This window comes from Triturus cristatus, chromosome 1_1 (assembly GCF_964204655.1).
Source record: "Triturus cristatus chromosome 1_1, aTriCri1.1, whole genome shotgun sequence".
Classification (NCBI taxonomy): Eukaryota; Metazoa; Chordata; class Amphibia; order Caudata; family Salamandridae; genus Triturus; species Triturus cristatus.
The window spans coordinates 1074155144-1074180879 of NC_140579.1; positions in this window are offsets into that span (position 1 = coordinate 1074155144).

A 25736-nucleotide genomic window follows, 5' to 3' on the forward strand; every position below is an offset into this window, starting at 1 on the left:
TAACTGCTTGCTCCTCCCCATTCCAAGGACTCAACTCCTCCCCCAACGCTACACTCACTAATCCTGGTGTTGGAGCACCAGTGGGTGCAGATGACTTCTTGGGGCATCTAGGGGAAATATTACCCACTTCCTTACAGAAGTAACAAGTAAGAGAACCTCAGTTGTCCCGCTTGCCCTTATGGAGCCAGGCCTTCTTAGCCTTTGGGGACTGGGACCCATTCACCTGGGAACTACTTTGGGGCCCTTTAGAGAACCCCTTGTGGTTACCCTTGTCCTACCCCACCTTCTGCGGGGTACCCTGTACACTTTTGGTAGTGGTACCTCCAATCCCCTTATGGACCCGGGTACTGGTCCAGCGGTCCACCTCTTCAGCAAGCTTACTGGGATTAGTCAGCTTACTGTCCAAAAGATGCTGGCGCAGCTCTGGAACACACAGCCTACTCAAGTGCTCCCAACTAATTAAATCGCATAAGCTGTTAAAATCAGTTACCTTGCTGCCCCTCATCCAACCATCCAGGTCACGTGTATATGCATTCACACACTCAACCCAAGTACTGGATTCCTGTTTTTTGAAGTTCCTGAATTTCTGCCGGTACTGTTCAGGAGTGAGCCCATACCTGAGGCATAAAGCCTCCTTCATATTGGTGTAGGTCAGGGTTCCCGCCATCTCTAAAGGGGGTAAGACATCCCTCCCAGAAGCCTCAAAGTGTTTCCATAGGCACGCCCCCAATGCTTCTCAGGTACCTCATTCATCCCCAGTGCGATCTCATATGCCGTGAACCACGCATATATATCATCACCCCTCTGGTAATCTCGCACTTAGTTGTTGGGAATGTACACCTTCCCACTGGCACTGGTTGTGTGCTGCCACCATTTGAACTGGACTTGGCCTGTTTAACCTTCATTTCCAGTTCCCTCAAGCTTAACTCATGAGCTAAGAGAATCTTTTTCTCTTCCAAGGCAAGAGCATTCCTACTCTTCTCTGCTCGCTTTTCACTCTCAATGAGCAGCTTCTTCTCCTCTGCCTGAGTTTTAAGTTTCAACACCTCCAACTCATACTCTCTGACCCTTTGGTTTTCATCCAACTCCTCTGGTGAAAAACTCCTCCCTGAATAGCTACTACCAGCCCCTGATGCTGGTCCCTCCACTGGCAAATCCTGTGGACCAAATACATTCCTTGGGTCATCCTCATCCACCTCAACATCACCCGCCTCCTGAGTCCCTTTGGCTTCCCACCAGGCCCTCTAGGCCACTTGCAGCTCCTCCTTCTTGGCGCTACACGTCATGGGACATCCCAAGGCCCTGCAGAATTGCCTCAATTGATGAACCTAGTAGGTAAGCAATGCCTCAATGTTGAACTCTAATTCTGCAGCCTCACCGGCTCTTTGACTCCTCTGAGACATGATGTGTGGCTTGAAGGTTGCTCAAAACAAAACCAACTAGAACCAACAAATCAAGAACCAAATATGTGGTTGCGTTGTGGTCTGCGCTTTTAATGATGTACACCAATCACTGTCAGTGAATTTGCAAATACACATTCAAATCCCACACCGCTGACCACCAAATGTTCGACCCGGGATCTCTGGCTGGCTGAGGTAGGTACCTTAGGCCAAGTAGGGACCCGCGTACCAACGTCAGGGAAAGTAAGGTCACCTTTTTAGATAGCCCCACTCACCCCCTCGGTAGCTTGGCACGAGCAGCCAGGCTTATCTTTAAGGCAAATGTGTAAAGTATTCGCAACTATGCTCACAATAATCCAATGATGACACCACAAATAGACTCCACACGAGTTTTGTAAAAACGAGTATAAACTTTATGTAAAAAGATATACAATATGACCACACGATATAAAACCAACATATGAGGTTGTGTAATATTTCCCCTAGCCGGTTGTCAGACAAGCCAGCCCTTGTAAGCTCTGGCGATATCAATGAGCACTTCTAAACATTCTCCTGTACTCCTAAAATCATATCATACAGTCGTAATGCTAGAATCAGATACTTTTTCAATGTATCAATACTGTAATGCGTAACGTAGCAATCAGACACTCTGCAATGAAAAGAATGCAATACCTCACGCAACAGTCAGGCACTTTGCAAGATCAAATATTGCAATGCGCAATACAACCACCAGATATGTCTTTCTGCAAAAATAAGGCAGTGCGTATACACTAATCAGATAATTTGTAATGCAGGAGAAATGCAATGCGCAATACGCTAATCAGGTAGATCGTTATTCAGAAACAATGCAATGCGTCATATAACAATCAGGTAGTTCGTTATGCAGATAAAAATGCAATGCGTCATACACTAATCAGTTACTTCGGTATGCAGGAATAATGCAATGCGTAATTCTCCAATCAGGTACTCCGTTATATAGAAATGATGCAATGTGTAATACGACAGTCAGGTACTCCGTCCTTCAGAAATTGAATAATGCATTGTTGCAGGGATTCTGCACATATATACAGAACTATGCGCAAGAAACCAGGACCTCGGTGTATATTGGTGTCCCAGCAGCCCACCTTAGTGCCCGTAACCCAAATCCGACTAGCTATAGTGTCTCATTCGTTCTCCGTACTACAGCGAAGCTACCAATGATTAGACATCCTAGAACATGTAACTCAGACTCTCTCAGTTATCGCGGCAGCAAGAACACTCGTTCGCCAACTTACTCATACTTGTCCACAACATAAGTAATCAGAGCCACAGTATAGTTTAAAATGTTTATTTTAACTAACGTGCTCTATAATGCGGTACACAAGCCAATACTAGCAGCAAAATGCATAAACTCAATATAGTGAGCATTGTTACAATTCCATAAAATATGAACAGGGATATCATTTTATAAAGCTAGTGGAAACAAAGGCCTACTGTGCCTTGCCACCCTCCCCGGGCTAGGAACTAGTTTATAATAATTATAGAAGACCTCTGGGCTTTGTCAGAGGGACCCCACACCTCCAGGTTTAGATGCAAAGATTTACATCTGCGGACAAACAGAGCTCTTCTCTTCGGAAAGGTTTTCACCAAGTGCTTAACATGCCTGCAACGCGATATTAAAAGCATTCAATTTTCAATAGTACAGCTGTGGTAGTATTATGTCTAACATGCATGGGACTGACCAAAGCAGATCCACAGGGCACATTGTTTTTCGACCTTGAACACGCTGTGCAGACAAAGACCAAAGAGTACAGCAAGAAACGTGAAAGGTAGACGGTTCCCATGGGAGCAAGCACAAGCAGAGGATTTGCGAAAACAAAGTCTTGTAGAAACGTGTGCAAAAGCGGCAACATGGCAGCCAAGCTTAAACCAATTTATGCTAATTTAGCAATGTACGCAGTAAATCCCATATCCTCACTACAGCATAATACACTCAGGCCCGATCACCGGGCCTTAGGCGGTCTCTCCGCCTCTCACAGTTGCCCCAACACAGTACGATGTAATCTCAAAGTGCAGCTTCACACTCCGGCCCCTGCACCACCAGTCCTTTGGTGATATAGGCTGCGACACGAGCCGAAGCAGAGGCTCGCGCTGCCAACACGAGAGAGAGGCCGAGAGCGTCTCCCTCCGAGCCTGCGCCCCGCCCCAGGAGTCGACACACGTTACCTGGGGGGCGCAAACTCACTCTCCTCTCCTCATCCAGCGGCTGGGCCTCCAATGCAGCTTTGTGAAATGGCAACAGCGGCTCGGGCCGGCAACTCAGCTCCTCCGGGACTGCTGGTCTGGGCCGTGTCAACTATGAAGATCTCAGGCTGCCACAAAGCACGCGCACACAGCGTCACTGAATCTTCCTTCACTCCGGGTGCATGATCACTGGGCACTCCAAACACAAGTCTCTGGCTGCACAAACACCACGCGCACAGCGTCGCTGAGACTCACTTTACTCCGGTGCACGCGTTAACAAGGCAAATCCTCACGAAGGTCTCACAGTGCACAACGCACCCGCACACAGCAGTGATGAGACTCACTTGGACTCCGGTAAACACGATAACAAGGCCAATCCTCACAAAGGTCTCACGGTGCCCCACGCACCCGCACACAACGGCGTTGAGACTCACTTGGAATCCGGTGCACACAATCACTGGACAATCCTCACAAACGGGTTCAGGCTGCACTAAGCACACGCACACCGTGTTGCTGATCTTTGCTTGGACTCCAGGTACCCCCGATCACAGGCCGATCCTCCTGAAGGTCTCAGGCTGCACAAAGCACGCACACATAGTGCCACTGAGACTCATCTGGACACCAGGCGCCTACGATCACAGGCAGTTCTTACGAGGGTCTCAGGCTGCAACAGGCACGCTCAAACAGCGCCGCTGAGACTCTCCTGGAAACTTTTATGTTCCAGTGTTTCCGAACCGGGAGCCAGCTCGCCTCAGGCCCTTGGGGATAGTTACTTCAGGACACAGCACACAGCAAAGTCCTTCAAGCAGGGGGACACAGCACACAGCAAAGTCCCTTTAGCCTTTCCTTGGTTGAAACAGCAAACTGCAGGCCAGCCCCAGATCACACAGCAAGAGCAGTCCTATCCTTCAGTCTCTTCAGTTGTTTCTTCCTTAGCAAAGGTCCTCTTGACCACGAAGTAGCTCCAGTCTTGTTCACACTTGATCAATCCATTCTCCAAAGTTCAGAGGCTTCAGCTCTCTTAGTTATACCCCTCAATGGCTTTGAAGTCTTTGTGCTTCAGGGGGCACTGACCCCTGTTCAAACCAGTTCTGGGTGCCTCCCTGCCAGTGACCCCATTCTTCCTTTGATTAGTGGGGGTCTGGATTCTCAATCACTCAGCAGGAGATGAGCCAATTGTTTTATAGCAGCAACCTCTAGGGACTTCTCCTCCCCCTACACTCCAGATGCAGGTCAGCCCGTTGCTGTCTAACCTCCTCCCCTGGGTCAAGACATTCCCCAGATCCTATTGCTTTCACATCCAGACAGTCAATCCACAGCTAGGCAGAGACACACAGAAATATCAGAGCGCAAAAACGCAGCCACTTCTAAAAGTGTGGCTTCTGAATACACGATGCAAAACCACCTACATAAAAAGATGTGTTATTACATTGTGAGTTCAGGCATACTAAACGTCACCTTTCCATCTTAAGCCTTTGGGAAGATAGGCTGGAAAACATATTACCCAGTCTTCCCATTCTGTCCTATGGGCAAGATGGTTTTTCAACAGTGAAAAACGAAACGGAGATTATTTCACTGTCAGGACATGACACACACCTTAGTAAATGTCCTACTTTTCACATGCACTACACCCTGTCCAGGGGGTACCCTAGACCTACCATAGGGGTGTCTGAGGTGCACAGAAAGGGAAGGGTAAGGTCTGGCAAGTGGGTGCACTTGACAGAACAATATGGCAGTTTCACAAACTGCTTGCAGGCCCGGCAATGGCAGGCCTGAGTTCCCTTTTTAAGGCTACTTGTGTGGGTGGCACAAATAGTGCTGCAGGCCCACTAGTAGCATTTGCATTACCAGCCCCGGCACACATAGTGCACTTTACTAGGGACGTTACTAGTAAGGCAAACATACCAATCATGGACAACCAATTACCATTACTTTATACAGGGAACACTTACACTTTGACACTGGTTAGCAGTGGCAGGGTGTCCAAAGCATCTAAGTCAGCCAAAAAAAATAGCGGAGGTAGAGGCAAAAAGTTAGGGGTAATCATGCCAAAAAGTGCCAGTTCTAACATACATATATGATTATTCCCCAAAAGTTTCAAAACATTTGGCTTTAGTATAAACGTGCAGCACAGTTTCCACTTTTCTCACTTTGTGCACAATTTCACATATGCAAAATATGAAGTTTAAGAATGAAACCTTTCAATATCACACGTAAATATCTCTAACATATTAGACTTCATTAAATTCTTATAGAATAGTTAGAAATCGTATAACACCTGAATACATTACATTTACCCTTTTGTTACACATTGGATTTGCAACTGAAACGAGTTACTATGAACCTATGTTATTTAATGTATCTGTTTCCATCTACCCTACACTTTATGTGCATGCTTTTACGATGCAGTAACTTTGACTTTTCATTGATTTGTTTCTCATTATTCTTCAACGTGTAGTTAGCACAATTGGTGCACGTTTGTCATTTTCCTTTCAAATGTGTCACAATCGATGTTATGTGTCAGCTAAAGGAATTTAGCAGTTTATCTGTTTCATCAACACAAATTGACAATTGTTTCACTTAAACTTTTGGATGGAATCACTTTTTCCCCACATAATACCAAAACTTCACTTAATTCATCTCTGACCTCCCAAAATAGTCAATTTTCATCTTTTAGACTCCTTTTTTCCAAATCACCCTACCCATTCACTATTTTCTCTCATGTCTTTCAAAACCTCGTCCTTGCTTTCAGCCTCTAACCACTCACTTCTGTCAAAAGTATCTTGGGGCAAACTCATTTTCAATACATTGGCTACCAAAAATTTGTTTCAGGGCTTTCTATCAATTTCCATCAAAGGCACTGCCATTTTTTCTGAAAACATCTGCCGTAAATATTTTTGGCCCAGCCATATACTGGATCTTGTACCTATAATCCTGTAACCGCATTGACAATCTAGCTATTCTAGCAGTAGCCCTTAAAAGTCCTCAGTTGTCAACAGTTTTGTCAAAGGTTTGTGTTCGCAACTTAGAGTGATTTTCTTCCCCCAAGGAATCTCCTAAAATGCTCCAATGCCCAAACACACACCAGGTCTCTCATTCAATGACCAAGTGTAGGACCTGGGGTCTCCAGGCCCTATGGGGCGGTAACGTGACGCGAGCGGTCGGGCCACCAAAGGTCTGTGTGTAAAGCAACCATACCAAAAAATCAACAAGAGAGGAAGGGATCTGACACGGCTAGTCCCCTCAATAGTTTATTCAAAATCAACAAAGCCAGTGTACATAAATCAATAAAAGGGGCACTGTTAGTCGAAAGAGCACTGGTTGCTAATTGGAAAAGAATAAAAGAATAAAAGAATAAAAGGGAAGAGAGGCCAACCTACACAGCCTCTAGCTGCCGGGTCCGGACCCGGCAGCTAGAGGCTGTGTAGGTTGACCACGGGTGCTGAGCAGCAAGGGCGGTGTGCCAATTTGCTCCCACCCCCCTCCCGGGATCCATGAGGCAGTTAACGGATTGGCCTCTCTAATAAACTCGTTCCTCTCCCCATAACAAATTAATATATTTTGGCGGATTTTTCACTGTAATTAACAAATTTTCACACCAGTAGTCCACGGTAGGGTGAACCTTAGCGCGTTCATACCACCGGGGCTCCGCACATCCACTCTGGTCCTGAAGAATGCCCGACTAACACTCATAGAGGCAGAAACATGTTGACCGCCACGGAGTGAACCAGGTCTTCTATTTTTTTGACCCTCATTCCCTTTTATTCTTTTCCAATTAGCAAAATTATTAAAGTTTTATTTTTTGACTCAATTGGAGATTTTAAATTCACTATCCCCACACAAGAACCCCGCTCCGCAGTAACCTGGCGTTGCAGCACACTGGGATGACATTCGGTCATCCCAGTGGAGCCCGATGATGAAGCATGTCACCAACCAGGTTGGTGAGTGAGGGCTTTTAATACCAAATGGGTATTGTTTCACAGAGGTCTACTTTCTTTTCTTAAACATACCGGTTTGTCTGGAACCTGTGGACCAGTGCTCTTTCGACTAACAGTGCCCCTTTTATTGATTTATGTACACTGGCTTTGTTGATTTTGAATAAAGCAACCATACAACACGCACCTCACATGGGACAAGGAACACACACAATAAGTGACGCCACACGGTAGGAGTTAAGTAAATACTCAAGTTTATCCAAGCAGATCACGTTAGATGCAGTTCAAGAGGTAGCAGTACATTTCATAAGCTGGTAATACCATTCCTAGCGATGTACATGTCAGTCAGGATCTATAAATGCTGGTCATACCATAAATGACATTCATGAAATATCAGTACTGCCTGAGATATAATCACCATTCACGTATATGCACTCGCGCGCTTCACTTTCCTGTAGCGCCTGAGGGGGGATGATTATAGCGCTAGGCGTGCTAATCGGTGACGACCTCAGAACGGGGCATCTAGCACAGAGAGCTACTTGTAATAGATGTCATTTAGCATTTCATTATGGAACATGAATAACAGCGCGCTACTCGTAATCAATAGCATGTAGCACTTCAATATGGCATATGAATAACAGAGCGCTACTCGTAATCAATAGCACGTAACACTTCGATATGGCACATGAATAACCGAGCGCTACTCATAATCAATAGCACGTAACACTTCAATATGGCACATGAATAACAGAGCGCTACTCGTAATCAATGGCACGTAACACTTCAATATGGCACATGAATAACAGAGCGCTACTCGTAATCAATAGCACGTAGCACTTCAATCTGGAATATGAATAACAGAGCGCTACTCGTAATCAATAGCACGTAACACTTCCATAGGGCACATGAATAACAGAGTGCTACTCGTAATTACGGGCACTGAGTACTTCAATACGGGGTAGGACAGTCAATGCGCCTCACGGAGCTTTTAGCGGGGAGCGCCCGGGACGGGAGGAGCGAGTTTCTCGGTTCCGGTGCAGTTCGTAGGGCACCACGCTTCAGTACTGTTCAAGGGGGCACAAGGAGAGGATCCCTCGGCGGGGTCTCTCCGTTGCGATGACAGGGGGGGAACTCCCACGGAGAGGGGACCCGGGCTGAGGGTGCGGTGCAGCTCCCAACCAGTAGGGGGCGCACCAGGGGCAATCCCAGCCTCCGGGCTTACCTCGTTCTCGGCGTCAGACGGCGTCCGCTCCAGCGACGGTGGGGAAACTCGGCCCCAGGCCTCGCGCACCTTCTCACACAGCTGCGACGGCAGCGGCGCGGCCCCGGGCTTCTCACGGGCCTCGCGACTCTGCAGGGCACTTCTTCCGGCCTCCGGGCCGCGACGGTGAGCGCGCTGGCTTCCACGTCACCGGGGGGTGCTCAAGTTAAGGATGGGGGTTCCGCGCTCAGCGGAGCACGCTGCCGGGGGTCCCAGACCAGGTCAGGGAGCGCAGGGGTCACAGCGCTAATACCTGGTCGATCCCCGGTGGCTCTTCAATCTGCTTTGCATACGGCTTCAGGGGTCAGTCTGGACACGCAGTCTCAGGGCTTGGCATATAAGGTTTAGAGTTCAATCTGGACACGCAGTCTCAGTGCTTTGCATATAAGGTTTAGAGTTCAATCTGGACACGCAGTCTCAGTGCTTGGCATATAAGTCTCTGTTCTCAGATGATAGATGAAGTCTTGTTGGCGCAGATGTATCTGGCGCCCTTAAAGGGGTTCTGTTACAGGGGGATAGGGATGGAGAAGGCGACTAGGTCCTTCCTAGTCAGGCTGGGCAGGGAGTCTCTGGGTCCTCCTACTGCTGGGCAAGATCAGTGGGTTTCACAGGGTCCCTCACTCACTTAAGAGGCAGCACCTAAATCCTGTCACTCTCAGAGGCATAAGTCCCTGGCTAGGCCCTACCGCCTACACTCCTGGTGGATTCTTCCAGCTCTGCTTCACCCCACTGGCCAACTCACCACAAAAGTTTCCCTCCCTCTCTTAAGTAGCCCTAGGTCAGGTGACCTCTAGCCAAGGCGGCAAAAGAAAAGCCACACCTCCCTTCTAGAAGGTTCCAGCACATTCCAGGAGCTTCCCCACTCTACCTATGGGACAAAAAGGCGGGCTGGAGTCGCAACATTGTTGTGGGGTTCCAGCCAGCTCCTGGCAGCTAGGGTGCTACTAGAACAGGCCACTCTGCAGTAGCAGGGGCCTGTGGCAGCCATCTTGGGTGAAGGGAGCACCTGCACCTTAACACTGCAAAAACGAAAAAATTCAGGGAAAAAGGGCCAAGTCCAACACCAAGCATTTTTCCTCAGTGGGGGTGAGTGAGCGTGATGCGAAAGCAATCAACCCCTCTTCACCATTTGTATCAATTTGGGTTAAGACATTGCCTATACCCTTGCTGCTTGCATCAGCAGTGACCATTGTACTAGCATTGGGATCAAATCCTAGGGTAGGAGAGCCCCTGCTCTCCTGGGCCTGCAACAATGCACATCCTGGGTGAGGTGTTAAATCACCTCCCCCAGGATGGGCAGGGGGAAGCTTCAAAAGCATGTCGCCTCTGTGAGCTTCCCCAGGCCACTGCAACCCCCCACTCTGGCGGGAAGCTTGGCCGGAAACCCCAAATAAGGACAGGGGATGTGCCAGCCTGCCAACCCCCCCCCCCTCAGGTGGGGGAGGCGAGGTGATGCACATCTCCGGGCTCTCGCCATCTTGAAGATGGGAAGCCCTGCCCAATCAGGACTAGGCTACTGCCCCCCTCCCACAGGAGAGAGGCAGGATAGGGGGTGTACCCACCCTAGGACAGGGACCCGTTGGTTCCTACACTTCACTTACCTGTAACGCCCCTAAATCTAGTATTTAGGGGCACCCGGAACCTTCCTTCGCCAGATTCCAGTTTCCGAAATCCGAAGAAGACCTAGAAGAAAGAAGACCTGCCCTGCAGCTGCTAAAAAGAGGAAGACACCAACTGCTTTGGCCCCAGCCTTACCGGCCTGTCGACCCTGCTCCTGCTCCAAACCGGCATCTCTTGTGCCAGCAACCTCACAAACCCAAGAGGACCTGACTACCTTTTGGCTCTAAGCCCCTGGGACTCCCATGAGTAGAGGCTCTACTCAAAATCTATTTCTAATCCCTGGCATCAGCCCGGAACCGCAAACCCTTCACACTCTGCACCCGCCAAGCCTGGCCTGTGCCGGAGTGAACAAAGTCCACGAGGACGGCCCCACGGCGACTGTGACCCCGAGTCCGGCACCCAAGGACTTCCCTCGACGCTCCTGAAGAAGCCTGCAGCCTCAGAACCAAGTGCCCCCCCAACCGCGATCAACTTAGGGTAAGCTTTCCCGACACCAAAAGGCACCACTGCACCCGACGCCAGTGGCCCCCTGTGTCCAATCCCGGGGTACCTACCTATCCTCCAACTACCCAACTTACCTCTCGAAGTGATGGTGGCACCTGAAGAATCTTCGTCCCCGAGCTTGCAGTCTTTTTCTAAACCGGAGCTTTCCCATTGAAATAAATTGAGCGCGCAAAGGCTCAAAAGCACCCTGCACCCAGCCGCCCGAGTGGCCCTGGCAGTGCAACCTCTACACCTATCTACTTCCCCACTTGCCCTGAGTAAGTGACCAGGAGCCCAGCTCCCACAGCCGCGTGGCCTGCTAGTCAGCAGCCACCAACCAAGGCCCCCCTACCTCTCATATAATAACATTGGGCCAAACTCTCTCTGCACCCGGCCGCCCTTGTGCTGCTGAGGGTGAGCCAACTGTACCTACCTGATCCTGGGAGACCCCTGAGTCTATGCCCAGAATCTTAACTCTGCCAGTCGAGTACTTACCTTTAAACCGATAACTCAATTTTCTCCATAGGGTAACATTGACTGGTTTTTCCAGTCAGGGTAGAGGATTAGAACTGTCAGGTAAGAATGACTCAAACAAACCCAGCTATTAGTGAAAATAATAACATGGACCTGGTGGAGGAGCTCGACCTCACACCTTACTTACACTTGTCTTTCAAGGAATTGAGGTCCCTATGCAAACTTAAAAATATACCAATGGGCCTGCATCCAACCAAACTAGGGCTCCAGGAGCTCTTGGCTGAGTATGCTAAGGACCACCCATCTGAACATGGTGATGGCCAGTCAGATGAGGAATGGGAAGAATAGGAGGAGGAGAATGACCCCCCCCCCACACACTATTCCCTTGGGAGGAGAGGGCACCCATACCCTTAAATCCAAGAATTATCGTCTGGGGACCTAGAGATCACACAGGTGACTCTGGTACCAGAGAGATCACTGGGGGACCCAGCAGTGAAGAGGACAGCCTTTTAGCAAGGCTGGCCAAAAGAGTAGAGCTAGAGTCCAGGCTCCTGGCTCTAGAAAAAGAAAGGAGAGAGATGGGTTTAGCACCCATCAATGGTGGCAGCAATACTAACAATAAGGATAGGGAGGAAACCTCTGATCCTAAAATCCCAAAAGGGATTGTCCCTAAATTTGAGGAAGGTGATGACATCACCAAGTGGTTCACAGCCTTTGAGAGGGCTTGTGAAATAAGAAGAGTAAAGAAACCTCTTTGGGGGGCACTCCTGTGGGAACTGTTCTCTGGTAACTGTAGAGACAGGCTTCTGACCCTCTCAGGGCCAGAAGCAGGATCCTATGACCTCATGAGGAAAACTCTGATTGAGGGATTTGGATTCACTACTGAGGAGTATAGAATTAGATTCAGGGGGGCTCACAAAACCCAGACCCAGTCCTGGATTGATTTTGTAGACTTCTCAGTAAAGACACTGGATGGATGGTTAGCTGAACATGGTGTGCAGGATTTTACTGGATTGTATAATTTATTCATGAAGGAACATATATTAAGTAACTGCACAAATGAAAAGTTGCATCAGCATTTGGTAGACCTAGGTCTACTTTCTCCCCAAGAATTGGGAAAGAAGGCAGACCACTGGGTCAAGACTAGGGTGACAAGGACAGCGACTGGGGGTGACCAGAAGAAAGTGGTCACAAAACCTCCCCAGGGGAAAGGTGGTGAGCATCCCCACGATAAAAAGTCTGAGTCTTCCAAAGGGCCCCAAAAACCTGTTCAGGGGGGTGGGACCCAAACTACTCCCTATGTGCCTCAACCCTACAGGGGGAAGAACTTTGATCCCTTAAAGGCCTGGTGTAATAACTGTAAGAGGTCAGGACACCTAGCTGTAGATAAGTCTTGCCCCCACAACAAAGCCCCTAAGGCACCCAGTACAGCTACTCCTGGGGCAGCAAGCATACAGATGGGATCAGAAATGTACCCTGAGCAAATCTGGGAACACACTGAAGCAAGTCTAGTCTCCCTGGGAGAAGTGGAGTTTGCCACTGTAGCTGTGTGGCCACCCAAGTTAAAGAAATATTTGCAGTACCCCTGGGTGAATGAAACTAGGGTAGAAGCTCTGAGGGATACAGGTGCCAGTGTCACTATGGTGAGAGACACACTGATTTCCCCTGAGCAATATTTCATTGGGAAGTCCTACCCAGTCACCAATGCTGCCAGTGTCACCACTAGTCATCCCATGGCCATGGTGACATTAGGCTGGGGGGGGGGGTTACTGGCCGGAAACAGGTAGTGGTCTCTCCAAAGTTGCCAGCTGCCTGTCTGCTTGGAAATGATCTGGAAACCTCAGCCTGGGCTGAGGTTGAGCTAAAGGCCCATGCAGCCATGCTGGGCATCCCTGAATTGGTATGTGTACAAACCAGAGCACAGAGCAAGAGGAAGGGTGAAAAAATAGGTCTGGAGCCTGAAATATTGGCCCAGCCAACCTAGTGAAAAGGTAAGAAGACTGGGGAACCAGCTTCCGCACAGCAAAGCATTCAGGACCCCTCTCCACAGGGAGAGGATTTGGATACCCCTGAGGGAACTGAGCCCATGCAGCTTGACACTTACCAGGTTGAACTCTTGGGCCCAGGGGGACCCTCTAGGGAAGAGCTGTGCCAGGGTCAGAAAGACTGTCCCACTCTTGAAAGCCTGATGCAGCAAGCTGTTTCAGAAGCAAAAGGAGATGTCAGTGGTACTCACAGAGCTTATTGGGAAGAGGGATTACTGTATGATGAGGCAAGAAACCCCACTCCTGGAGCCACCAGGAGGGTGGTAGTGCCACTGACGTTCAGGGAGTTCCTCCTAACTTTGGCTCATGACATCCCCCTAGCTGGACATCTGGGGCAATCCAAAACTTGGCAAAGACTAGTGAGTCACTTTTACTGGCCCCAGATGCACCAAAAGGTGAAGGAGTTTGTCAGCTTCTGTGTTACCTGTCAAGCCAGTGGCAAGACAGGTGGCCACCCAAAGGCCCCCCTCATCCCACTACCAGTGGTGGGGGTACCCTTTGAAAGGGTAGTTGTGGACATTGTGGGTCCACTTGAACCTCCCACAGCCTCAGGGAACACATTTATTCTAGTAGTAGTGGATCATGCTACTAGGTACCCTGAAGCAATTCCACTTAGGACTACTACAGCTCCTGCAGTAGCCAAGGCCCTCCTGCGTGTCTTCACCATGGTAGGGGTTCCTAAGGAGGTGGTTTCAGACAGAGGTTCCAACTTCATGTCTGCTTACCTGACACACATGTGGATGGAGTGTGGAGTGCAGTACAAGTTTACTACACCCTACCATCCACAAACCAATGGCCTTGTTGAGAGATTCAACAAGACATTGAAAGGTATGATCATGGGTCTCCCTGAAAAACACAAAAGGAGATGGGATGTCCTGTTACCATGCCTGCTTTTCGCTTACAGGGAAGTACCATAGAAGGGGGTAGGTTTCTCACCCTTTGAACTTCTGTTTGGTCATCCTGTGAGGGGACCACTTTGTCTTGTAAACGAGAGGGCTGGGAGAGGCCTCTTCAAGAGCCCTAACAAGACATAGTGGACAATGTGCTTGGCCTAAGGTCCAGAATGGCCGAGTACATGGAAAAAGCATCCAAGAACCTTGAGGCCAGCCAGGTACTCCAGAAGCAGTGGTATGACCAAAAAGCTGCACTGGTTGAAGTTCAACCTGGGCAACAGGTGTGGGTTTTGGAGCTAGTGGCACCAAGGGCCCTCCAAGATAAATGGAGTGGCCCTTACCCTATCCTAGAAAGAAAGAGTGAGGTCACCTATTTAGTTGACCTGGGCACTAGCAGGACACCCAAAAGGGTTATCCATGTGGACCGCCTTAAGCTCTACAATCACAGGGCTGACATCACCATGCTGATGGTGACTGATGAGGAACAGGAAGCAGAGAGTGAACCTCTCCCTGACCTCCTCTCCTACAGCCCACAAGATGGGTCAGTAGATGGTGCGATCTTTTCAGACACCCTCTCTGCCCAACAGCAGACTGACTGCAAGCAAGTCTTGCAACAGTATGCTAGCCTCTTTTCCCTGACCCCTGGTCTGACAAACTGGTGTACCAATTTTATTTTATTTTTTTAAATATCTTTATTGCGTTTTTTTTTTTTTTTTTGCCTCTTTGTTATTACATCAATTTCAAGAGTCAATGCACTTTGCACAGTGGACAACAATAGCCATATTTTTTTCCATTGTTAGCATAAATCAGTGCATTATTGACTTACGGTTTCCAGTGTAAATTACATTTACAATGTATGAGTATTCGTGCACATATCAGGTACCTTGGGCAACGCTGACAAACTGGTGTACCCATGATGTGGACACTGGTGACAGTGCACCTGTCAAGAACAAAATCTATCGACAGTCAGACCAAGTCAAGGAAAGCATCAAAGCTGAGGTCAGCAAGATGCTGGAGTTAGGGGTAATTGAACCCTCTGAGAGCCCCTGGGCTAGCCCAGTGGTTCTGGTCCCCAAACCTCATCAACAAGGCGAAAAGAGAGAGATGAGGTTCTGTGTGGACTACAGAGGGCACAACTCTGTCACCAAGACAGATGCTCACCCTATTCCAAGCGCCGATGAGCTGATAGATAAATTAGGGGCAGCCCAATTCCTCAGTACCTTTCACTTAACTGCATGGTACTGGCAGATTGGCATGGTCCCAGGAGCAAAAGAAAAGACAGCATCCTCCACCCCTGATGGGCATTATCAGTTTACTGTAATGCCCTTTGGGCTAAAGAATGCCCCTGCCACCTTCCAGAGGTTGGTGAACCACGTCCTGGCTGGGCTGGAATCCTTTAGTGCAGCTTATCTTGATGATATTGCTGTCTTTAGCTCCACCTTGGGAAGGTTTTAGAGGCTCTGCAAAATGCAGGTCTCACTATCAAGGCATCCAAATGCCAGATAGGGCAGGGCAATGTGGTGTACTTGGGCCACCTTGTAGGTGGAGGCCTAGTACAACCCTTACAACCCAAGATCCAGGCCATCATGGACTGGATAGCTCCAACAACCCAGACCCAAATCAGGGCATTCCTTGGCTTGACTGGGTACTACAGTAGGTTTGTGAAGGGATATGGGTCCATTGTGACCCCCCCTTACAGAACTCACCTCCAAGAAGATGCCCAAGAAGGTTAACTGGCCAGTTAGTTGCCAAAAGGCTTTTGACACTCTGAAAGAAGCAATGTGCTCAGCACCAATTCTAAAAGCTCCATATTATGCCAAGCAGTTCATAGTGCAGACTGATGCCTCTGAGCTAGGGATAGGAGCGGTCCTATCCCAGACCAATGATGAAGGCCAAGACCAACCTGTTACTTTTATAAGCAGGAGGCTACTCCCCAGAGAGCAGCGTTGGAGTGCCATTGAGAGGGAGGCCTTTGCTGTGGTTTGGTCCCTGAAGAAGTTGAGGCCATACTTGTTTGGTACTCACTTCCTGGTTCAAACTGACCACAGACCTCTCAGATGGCTAATGCAGATGAAAGGGGAAAATCCAAAACTACTAAGGTGGTCCATCTCCCTACAGGGAATGGACTTTGAAGTGGAACACAGACCAGGGACTGCCCATGCCAATGCAGAAGGACTTTCCAGGTTCTTCCACTTAGTCAATGAAAACTCCATAGGGCAAGGTTAGTCTCATCACCTTTCGTTTGGGGGGTTTGTGTGAGAAAGTGCCATCTTTCTTGCATGGTATGCCCCCACTTTTTGCTGAATTGCTGAATGTACTTTGACTGTGTGTGCCCTGGACTCCGGCCAGTCAGGTGCCCAGGGCCTATGTTCCTTCCCTAAAACCCAAATCCCAAATTGGCAAACCCTGGCCACATGTCAGCCCCTGGTAAATGGTACCCTAGGTACCCAGGGCCTTGTGGCCAGGGAAGGCCTCTAAGGGCTGCAGCACTCATTGTGCCACCCTTAGAGGCCCTGTACCCTTACACACACACACCCTGCTTGCAGGCTGGGTGTCTGTGTTCAAGACAAAACCAAGAGTCGACATGGCACACATTCCTGTTTGCCATGCCCACCACCTACACTGCCATGGCATACATCAGCCACCCCTCTAGCTGGGTGCCCTATGCAAGTGGTGTGGGCACAGGAGCATGAGCCCTGTGCCCCTACAGTACCCAGGTCCATTCCTGGGCACTGTAAGTGCAGTGCTGCCATTTAAGAGTACATGGTGCTGAGAGCTCGTCAAACACGAACTCCCCAGCACCATAATGGCAACACTAAAGACTGAAAAGTTTGGTATCAAACTTCTCAGCATATTAAACCCACACTGATGCCAGTGTGGAATTTAACGTACCAAGCACCCCAGAGGGCATCTTAGAGATGCCCCCTAAAACCTACCCTACAATCCACGTCTGTTCTGAGGCTGCCCAGGCTGCCACACAGCAGACATGTTGCTGGACCCCTGGGTAGGAGAGCCCCTGCTCTCCTGGGCCTGCAACAATTGACACACCTTGGGCGAGGTGCTAAATCTCCTCCCCCAGGATGGGCAGGGGGAAGCTTCAAAGGCATGCCGCTTCTGTGAGCTTCCCCAGGCCACTGCAACCCCCCACTCTGGCGGGAAGCTTGGCCGGAACCCCCAAATAAGGACAGGGGATGTGCCAGCCTGCCAAACCCACCCCTCAGGTGGGGGAGGAGAGGTGAAGCACATCTCCGGGCTCTCGCCATCTTGAAGATGGGAAGCTATGCCCAATCAGGACTAGGCTACTGCCCCCCTCCCACAGTAGAGAGGCAGGATATGGGGTGTACCCACCCCAGGTCAGGGACCCATAGGTCCCTGCCCTTCACCTACCTGTAACGCCCCTAAATCTAGTATTTAGGGGCACCCGGAACCTTCCTTCGCCAGATTCCAGATTCCGAAATCCGAAGAAGAGCTAGAAGAAAGAAGACCTGGCCTGCAGCTGCTAAAAAGAGGAAGACACCAACTGCTTTGGCACCAGCCCTACCGGCCTGTCGACCCTCGAACCTGCTCCTGCTCCAAACCGGCATCTCTTGTGGCCAGCAACCTCACAAATCCCGGAGGACCTGACTACCTTTTGGCTCTAAGCCCTTGGGACTCCCATGAGTAGAGGCTCTACTCAAATCTACTTCTAATCCCTGGCATCATCCCGGAACCGCGAACCCTTCACACTCTGCACCCGCCAAGCCTGGCCTGTGCCGGAGTGAACAAAGACCACGAGGACGACCCCACGGCGACTGTGAACCCGAGTCTGGCACCCAAGGACTTCCCTCGATGCTCCTGAAGAAGACTGCAGCCTCAGAACCAGGTGCCCCCCCAACCGCGATCAACTGAGGGTAAGCCTTCCCGACACCAAAAGGCACCCCTGCACCCGGCGCCCCGTGGCCCCCTGTGCCCAATTCCGGGGTACCTACCTATCTTCTAACTACCCATCTTACCTCTCGAAGTGGTGGTGGCACCTGAAGAATCTTCGTCCCCGAGTTTGCAGTCTTTTTCTAAACCGGAGCTTTCCCATTTAAATCAATTGAGCGTGCGAAGGCTCAAAAGCACCCTGCACCCAGCCGCCAGAGTGGCCCAGGCAGTGCAACCTCGACACCTATCTACTTCCCCACTTGCCCTGAGTAAGTGACCAGGAGCCCAGCTCCCACAGCCGCGTGGCCTGCTAGTCAGCAGCCACCAACCAAGGCCCCCCTACCTCTCATAGGATAACATTGGGCCTAACTCTCTCTGCACCCGGCCGCCCTTGTGCCGCTGAGGGTGACCAACTGTACCTACCTGACCCTGGGAGACCCCTTAGTCTATGCCCTGAACCTTAAATCTGCCAGTCGAGTACTTACCTTTAAACCGATAACTCAATTTTCTCCATAGGGCAACATTGACTGGTTTTTCCTGAAATTTCTTCCGTGGATTTTTCAAAACTTAAAATATTCATCAAAAATCAGCAGAGTAACGAAAATGAAAATACTCACCTGCTATTAGGTGAGCTCCCAGTGCTGGATCTTGGTGCCAAGCACAGACTCTGAAAAATACTTACAACTGTACTTACCAGTAACCCAATTTTCTCCCTTAGGAAATCATTGACTGTTTTTCTGTGAAATTTCTTCCAAGTGTCCATTTCTGAAAACTTTAAATATTCTTTAAAAATAGTATAATTTCTGGAAACGTAATTACTTACCTGTTTTGGCTAAAGGTCCCAGTACTGAGTCTAGGCACCCAGTACTGGATTACAAAAGTAACAAGAACATACTATACCTGCAACGGGAATTTACTGCCATAGGGAATCATTGACTGTTTTCTATGAAAGATTTTCAAAGTGTCAACTTTTAAAATAGGAAAATGTTATCTAAAAATCACCACAGAAATTAAGTCGACTTTTATCACTTGCTTCTAAGTACTGTCCCAGGACTGAATCTAGGATCCAGTCCTGGAATTCCAAAAGTAATCTAAAAGTAATCTATTGCAAATAACTTGAAACTTCCATTGAACTCAATGCATTATTGTGTTTAGAATTGTGTTGCCTATTGCAACAACTTGCAATTATTTACAAAAGTCAATTGCATATTGCAAAAGCATTTACCTACAGCATCTCATTCTGAAAAAGTATATTTTAATACCTATTGTTGGTTCTAAAATAAAACAAACATATATTTTTTATATATAAACCATTGGCCTAGAGTTCAGTTATTGAGTGTGTGAAACCATTTGCTGACTGAGTGTGTACATCAAAATGCTTTACACTGTCCTCTGATGCTGCCTTACTGCTCGACCAAGCTACCACTTTAGAGAGTAAGGTTTTATCTAACTATAGCCTCTGCCAAACCTCTGGGGACTGTGGACTCTGTGCACAATGTACCTATTTGGGAACAGTATATACAGAGCCACTTTCTCAAATTGGTGGATCAGCGGTGGGATACAAACTTGCATTTTGTTGGACTACTTAGTCACAATCTGATCACACGACAGAACTCTTAAAATTGCCTTTAGAATTCTGATTGGTCTTTTCCAAAATACTAAAAAGTCTTGTCAGGGCCTTGCTTAAGTCCTATTAGAATTTTAGAAAAATAAAAGTCACTATAGTCAGGGTAGAGGATTAGAACTGTCAGGTTAGAATGACTCAAACAAACCCAGCTATTAGTGAAAATAATAACATGGACCTGGTGGAGGAGCTCGACCTCACACCTTACTTACACTTGTCTTTCAAGGAATTGAGGTCCCTATGCAAACTTAAAAATATACCAATGGGCCTGCATCCAACCAAACTAGGGCTCCAGGAGCTCTTGGCTGAGTATGCTAAGGACTACCCATCTGAACATGGTGATGGCCAGTCAGATGAGGAAAGGGAAGAAGAGGAGGAGGAGAATGACCCCCCCCCCCCCACATTATTCCCTAGGGAGGAGAGGGCACCCATACCCTTCAATCCAAGAATTAGTGGCTGGGGACCTAGAGATCACACAGGTGACTCTGGTACCAGAGAGATCACTGGGGGACCCAGCAGTGAAGAGGACAGCCTTTTAGCAAGGCTGGCCAAAAGAGTAGAGCTAGAGTCCAGGCTCCTGGCTCTAGAAAAAGAAAGGAGAGAGATGGGTTTAGCACCCATCAATGGTGGCAGCAATCCTAACAATAAGGATAGGGAGGAAACCTCTGATCCTAAAATCCCAAAAGGTATTGTCCCTAAATTTGAGGAAGGTGATGACATCACCAAGTGGTTCACAGCCTTTGAGAGGGCTTGTGAAATAAGAAGAGTAAATAAACCTCTCTGGGGGGCACTCCTGTGGGAACTGTTCTCTGGTAACTGCAGAGACAGGCTTCTGACACTCTCTGGGGCAGAAGCAGGATCCTATGACCTCATGAGGAAGACTCTGATTGAGGGATTTGGATTCACTACTGAGGAGTATAGAATTAGATTCAGGGGGGCTCACAAAACCCAGTCCCAGTCCTGGATTGATTTTGTAGACTTCTCAGTAAAGACACTGGATGGTTGGTTAGCTGGACATGGTGTGCATGATTTTACTGGATTCTATAATGTATTCATGAAGGAACATATATTAAGTAACTGCACAAATGAAAAGTTGCATCAGCATTTGGTAGACCTAGGTCTACTTTCTCCCCAAGAATTGGGAAAGAAGGCAGACCACTGGGTCAAGACTAGGGTGAGAAGGACAGCGACTGGGGGTGACCAGAAGAAAGTGGTCCCAAAACCTCCCTAGGGGAAAGGGCGTGAGAATCCCCAAGATAAAAAGTCTGAGTCTTCCAAAGGGCCCCAAAAACCTGTTCAGGGGGGTGGGACCCAAACTACTCCCTATCTGCCTCAACCCTATAGGGGGAAGAACTTTGATCCCTTAAAGGCCAGGTGTAATGACTGTAAGAGGTCAGGACACCTAACTGTAGATTAGTCTTGCCCCCACAACAAAGCCCCTAAGGCACCCAGTACAGCTACTCCTGGGGCAGCAAGCATACAGATGGGGGTCAGAAGTGTACCCTGAGCAAATCTGGGAACACACTGAAGCAAGTCTAGTCTCCCTGGGAGAAGTGGAGTTTGCTACTGTAGCTGTGTGGCCACCCAACTTAAAGAAATATTTGCAGTACCCCTGGGTGAATTGAACTAGGGTAGAAGCTCTGAGGGATACAGGTGCCAGTGTCACTATGGTGAGAGACACACTGGTTTCCCCTGAGCAATATTTGATTGGGAAGTCTTACCCAGTCACCAATGCTGACAGTGTCACCACTAGTCATCCCATGGCCATGGTGACATTAGGCTGGGGGGGGGGGTTACTGGCCGGAAACAGGTAGTGGTCTCTCCAAAGTTGCCAGCTGCCTGTCTGCTTGGAAATGATCTGGAAACCTCAGCCTGGGCTGAGGTTGAGCTAAAGGCCCATGCAGCCATGCTGGGCATCCCTGAATTGGTGTGTGTGCAAACCAGAGCACAGAGCAAGAGGAAGGGTAAAAAAGTAGGTCTGGAGCCTGAAATAATGGCCCAGCCAACCAAGAGAAAAGGTAAGAAAACTGGGGGTCCAGCTTCTGCACAGCAAAGCATTCATGACCCCTCTCCACAGGGAGAGGATTTGGATACCCCTGAGGGAACTGAGCCCATGGAGCTTGACCCTTACCAGGTTGAACTCTTGGGCCCAGGGGGACCCTCTAGGGAAGAGCTGTGCCAGGGTCAGCGAGACTGTCCCACTCTTGAAAGCCTGAGGCAGCAAACTGTTTCAGAAGCACAGGGAGATGTCAGTGGTACCCACAGAGCTTATTGGGAAGAGGGATTAATGTATGCTGAGGCAGGAAACCCCACTCCTGGAGCCACCAGGAGGGTGGTAGTGCCACAGACGTACAGGGAGTTCCTCCTACTTTTGGCTCATGACATCCCCCTAGCTGGACATCTGGGGCAGTCCAAAACTTGGGAAAGACTAGTGAGTTACTTTTACTGGCCCCACATGCACCAAAAGGTGAAGCAGTTAGTCAGCTCCTGTGTTACCTGTCAAGCCAGTGGCAAGCCAGGTGGCCACCCAAAGGCCCCCCTCATCCCACTACCAGTGGTGGGGGAAGCCTTTGAAAGGGTAGGAGTGGACATTGTGGGTCCACTTGAACCTCCCACAGCCTCAGGGAACAAATTTATTCTAGAAGTAGTGGATCATGCTACTAGGTACCCTGAAGCAATTCCACGTAGGACTACTAAAGCTCCTGCAGTAGCCAAGGCCCTCCTGGGTGTCTTCACCAGGGTAGAGGTTCCTAAGGAGGTGGTTTCAGACAGAGGTTCCAACTTCATGTCTGCTTACCTGACACACATGTGGAAGGAGTGTGGAGTGCAGTACAAGTTTACTACACCCTACCATCCACAAACCAACGGTCTTGTTGAGAGATTCAACAAGACATTAAAAGGTATGATCATGGGTCTCCCTGAAAAACTCAAAAGGAGATTGGATGTCCTGTTACCATGCCTGCTTTTCACTTACAGGGAAGTACCACAGAAGGGAGTAGGTTTCTCACCCTTTGAACTTCTGTTTGGTCATCCTGTGAGGGGACCACTTTGTCTTGTAAAAGAGGGCTGGGAGAGGCCTCTTCAAGAGCCCAAACAAGACATAGTGGACAATGTGCTTGGCCTAAGGTTCAGAATGGCCGAGAACATGGAAAAAGCATCAAAGAACCTTGAGGCCAGCCAGGAGCTCCAGAAGCACTGGTATGACCAAAACGCTGCACTGGTTGAATTTCAACCTGGGCAACAGGTGTGGGTTTTGGAGCCAGTGGCACCAAGGGCCCTCCAAGATAAATGGAGTGGCCCTTACCCTATCCTAGAAAGAAAGAGTGAGGTCACCTATTTAGTTGACCTGGGCACTAGCAGGACACCCAAAAGGGTTATCCATGTGAACCGCCTTAAGCTCTACAATGACAGGGCTGACATTACCATGCTGATGGTGACTGATGAGGAACAGAAAGCAGAGCGTGAACCTCTCCCTGACCACCTCTCCTACAGCCCACAAGATGGGTCAGTAGATGGTGCGATCTTTTCAGACACCCTCTCTGCCCAACAGCAGACTGACTGCAAGCAAGTCTTGCAACAGTATGCTAGCCTCTTTTCCCTGACCCCTGGTTTGACAAACTGGTGTACCCATGATGTGGACACTGGTGACAGTGCACCTGTCAAGAACAAAATCTATCGACAGTCAGACCAAATCAAGGAATGCATCAAAGCTGAGGTCAGCAAGATGCTGGAGTTAGGGGTCATTGAACCCTCTGAGAGCCCCTGGGCTAGCCCAGTGGTTCTGGTCCCCAAACCTCATCAACAAGGCGAAAAGAGAGAGATGAGGTTCTGTGTGGACTACAGAGGGCTCAACTCTGTCACCAAGACAGATGCTCACACTATTCCAAGAGCAGATGAGCTGATAGATAAATTAGGGGCAACCCAATTCCTCAGTACCTTTCACTTAACTGCAGGGTACTGGCAGATTGGCATGGTCCCAGGAGCTCAAGAAAAGACTGCATCCTCCACCCCTGATGGGCATTATCAGTTTACTGTAATGCCCTTTGGGCTAAAGAATACCCCTGCCACCTTCTAGAGGCTGGTGAACCATGTCCTGGCTGGGCTGGAATCCTTTAGTGCAGCTTATCTTGATGATATTGCTGTCTTTGGCTCCACCTGGCAGGATTACCTGATCCACCTTGGGAAGGTTTTAGAGGCTCTGCAAAATGCAGGTCTCACTATCAAGGCATCCAAATGCCAGATAGGGCAGGGCACTGTGGTGTACTTGGGCCACCTTGTAGGTGAAGGCCAAGTACAACCCTTACAACCCAAGATCCAGGCCATCATGGACTGGATGGCTCCAACAACCCAGACCCAAGTCAGGGCATTCCTTGGCTTGACTGGGTACTACAGGAAGTTTGTGAAGGGATATGGGTCCATTGTGACCCCCCTTACAGAACTCACCTCCAAGAAGATGCCCAAGAAGGTTAACTGGACAGTTAGTTGCCAAAAGGCTTTTGACACCCTGAAAGAAGCAATGTGCTCAGCACCAATTCTAAAAGCTCCAGATTATGCCAAGCAGTTCATAGTGCAGACTGATGCCTCTGAGCTAGGGATAGGAGCGGTCCTATCCCAGACCAATAATGAAGGCCAAGACCAACCTGTTGCTTTTATAATCAGGAGGCTACTCCCCAGAGAGCAGCGTTGGAGTGCCATTGAGAGGGAGGCCTTTGCTGTGGTTTGGTCCCTGAAAAAGTTGAGGCCATACTTTTTTGGTACTCACTTCCTGGTTCAAACTGACCACAGACCTCTCAGATGGCTAATGCAGATGAAATGGGAAAATCCATAACTACTAAGGTGGTCCATCTCCCTACAGGGAATGGACTTTGAAGTGGAACACAGACCAGGGACTGCCCATGCCAATGCAGATGGACTTTCCAGGTTCTTCCACTTAGACAATGAAGACTCCATACGGCAAGGTTAGTCTCATCACCTTTCGTTTGGGGGGGTTGTGTGAGAAAGTGCCATCTTTCTTGCATGGTATGCCCCCACTTTTTGCTGAATTGCTGAATGTACTTTGACTGTGTGTGCCCTGGACTCCGGCCAGTCAGGTGCCCAGGGCCTATGTTCCTTCCCTAAAACCCAAAACCCAAATTGGCTAACCCTGGCCACATATCAGCCCCTGGTAAATGGTACCCTAGGTACCCAGGGCCTTGTGGCCAGGGAAGGCTGCAGCACTCATTGTGCCACCCTTAGAGGCCCTGTACCCTTACACACACACACTGCCCTTGCAGGCTGGGTGTCTGGGTACAAGACAAAACCAAGAGTCGACATGGCACACATTCCTGTGTGCCATGCCCACCACCTACACTGCCATGGCATACTTAAGCCACCCCTCTAGCTGGGCGCCCTATGCCAGTGGTGTGGGCACAGGAGCATGAGCCCTGTGCCCCTACAGTACCCAGGTCCATTCCTGGGCACTGTAAGCGCAGTGCTGCCATTTAAGAGTACATGGTCCTGAGAGCTCGTCAAACACGAACTCCCCAGCACCATAATGGCAACACTAAAGACTGAGAAGTTTGGTATCAAACTTCTCAGCACTTTAAACCCACACTGATGCCAGTGTGGGATTTAATGTACCAAGCACCCCAGAGGGCATCTTAGAGATGCCCCCTAAAACCTAACCTACAATCCACGTCTGTTCTGAGGCTGCCCAGGCTGCCACACAGCAGACATGTTGCTGGACCCCTGGGTAGGAGAGCCCCTGCTCTCCTGGGCCTGCAACAATGCACATCCTGGGCGAGGTGCTAAATCTCTCCCCCCAGGATGGGCAGGGGGAAGCTTCAAAGGCATGCCGCCTCTGTGAGCTTCCCCAGGCCACTGCAACCCCCCA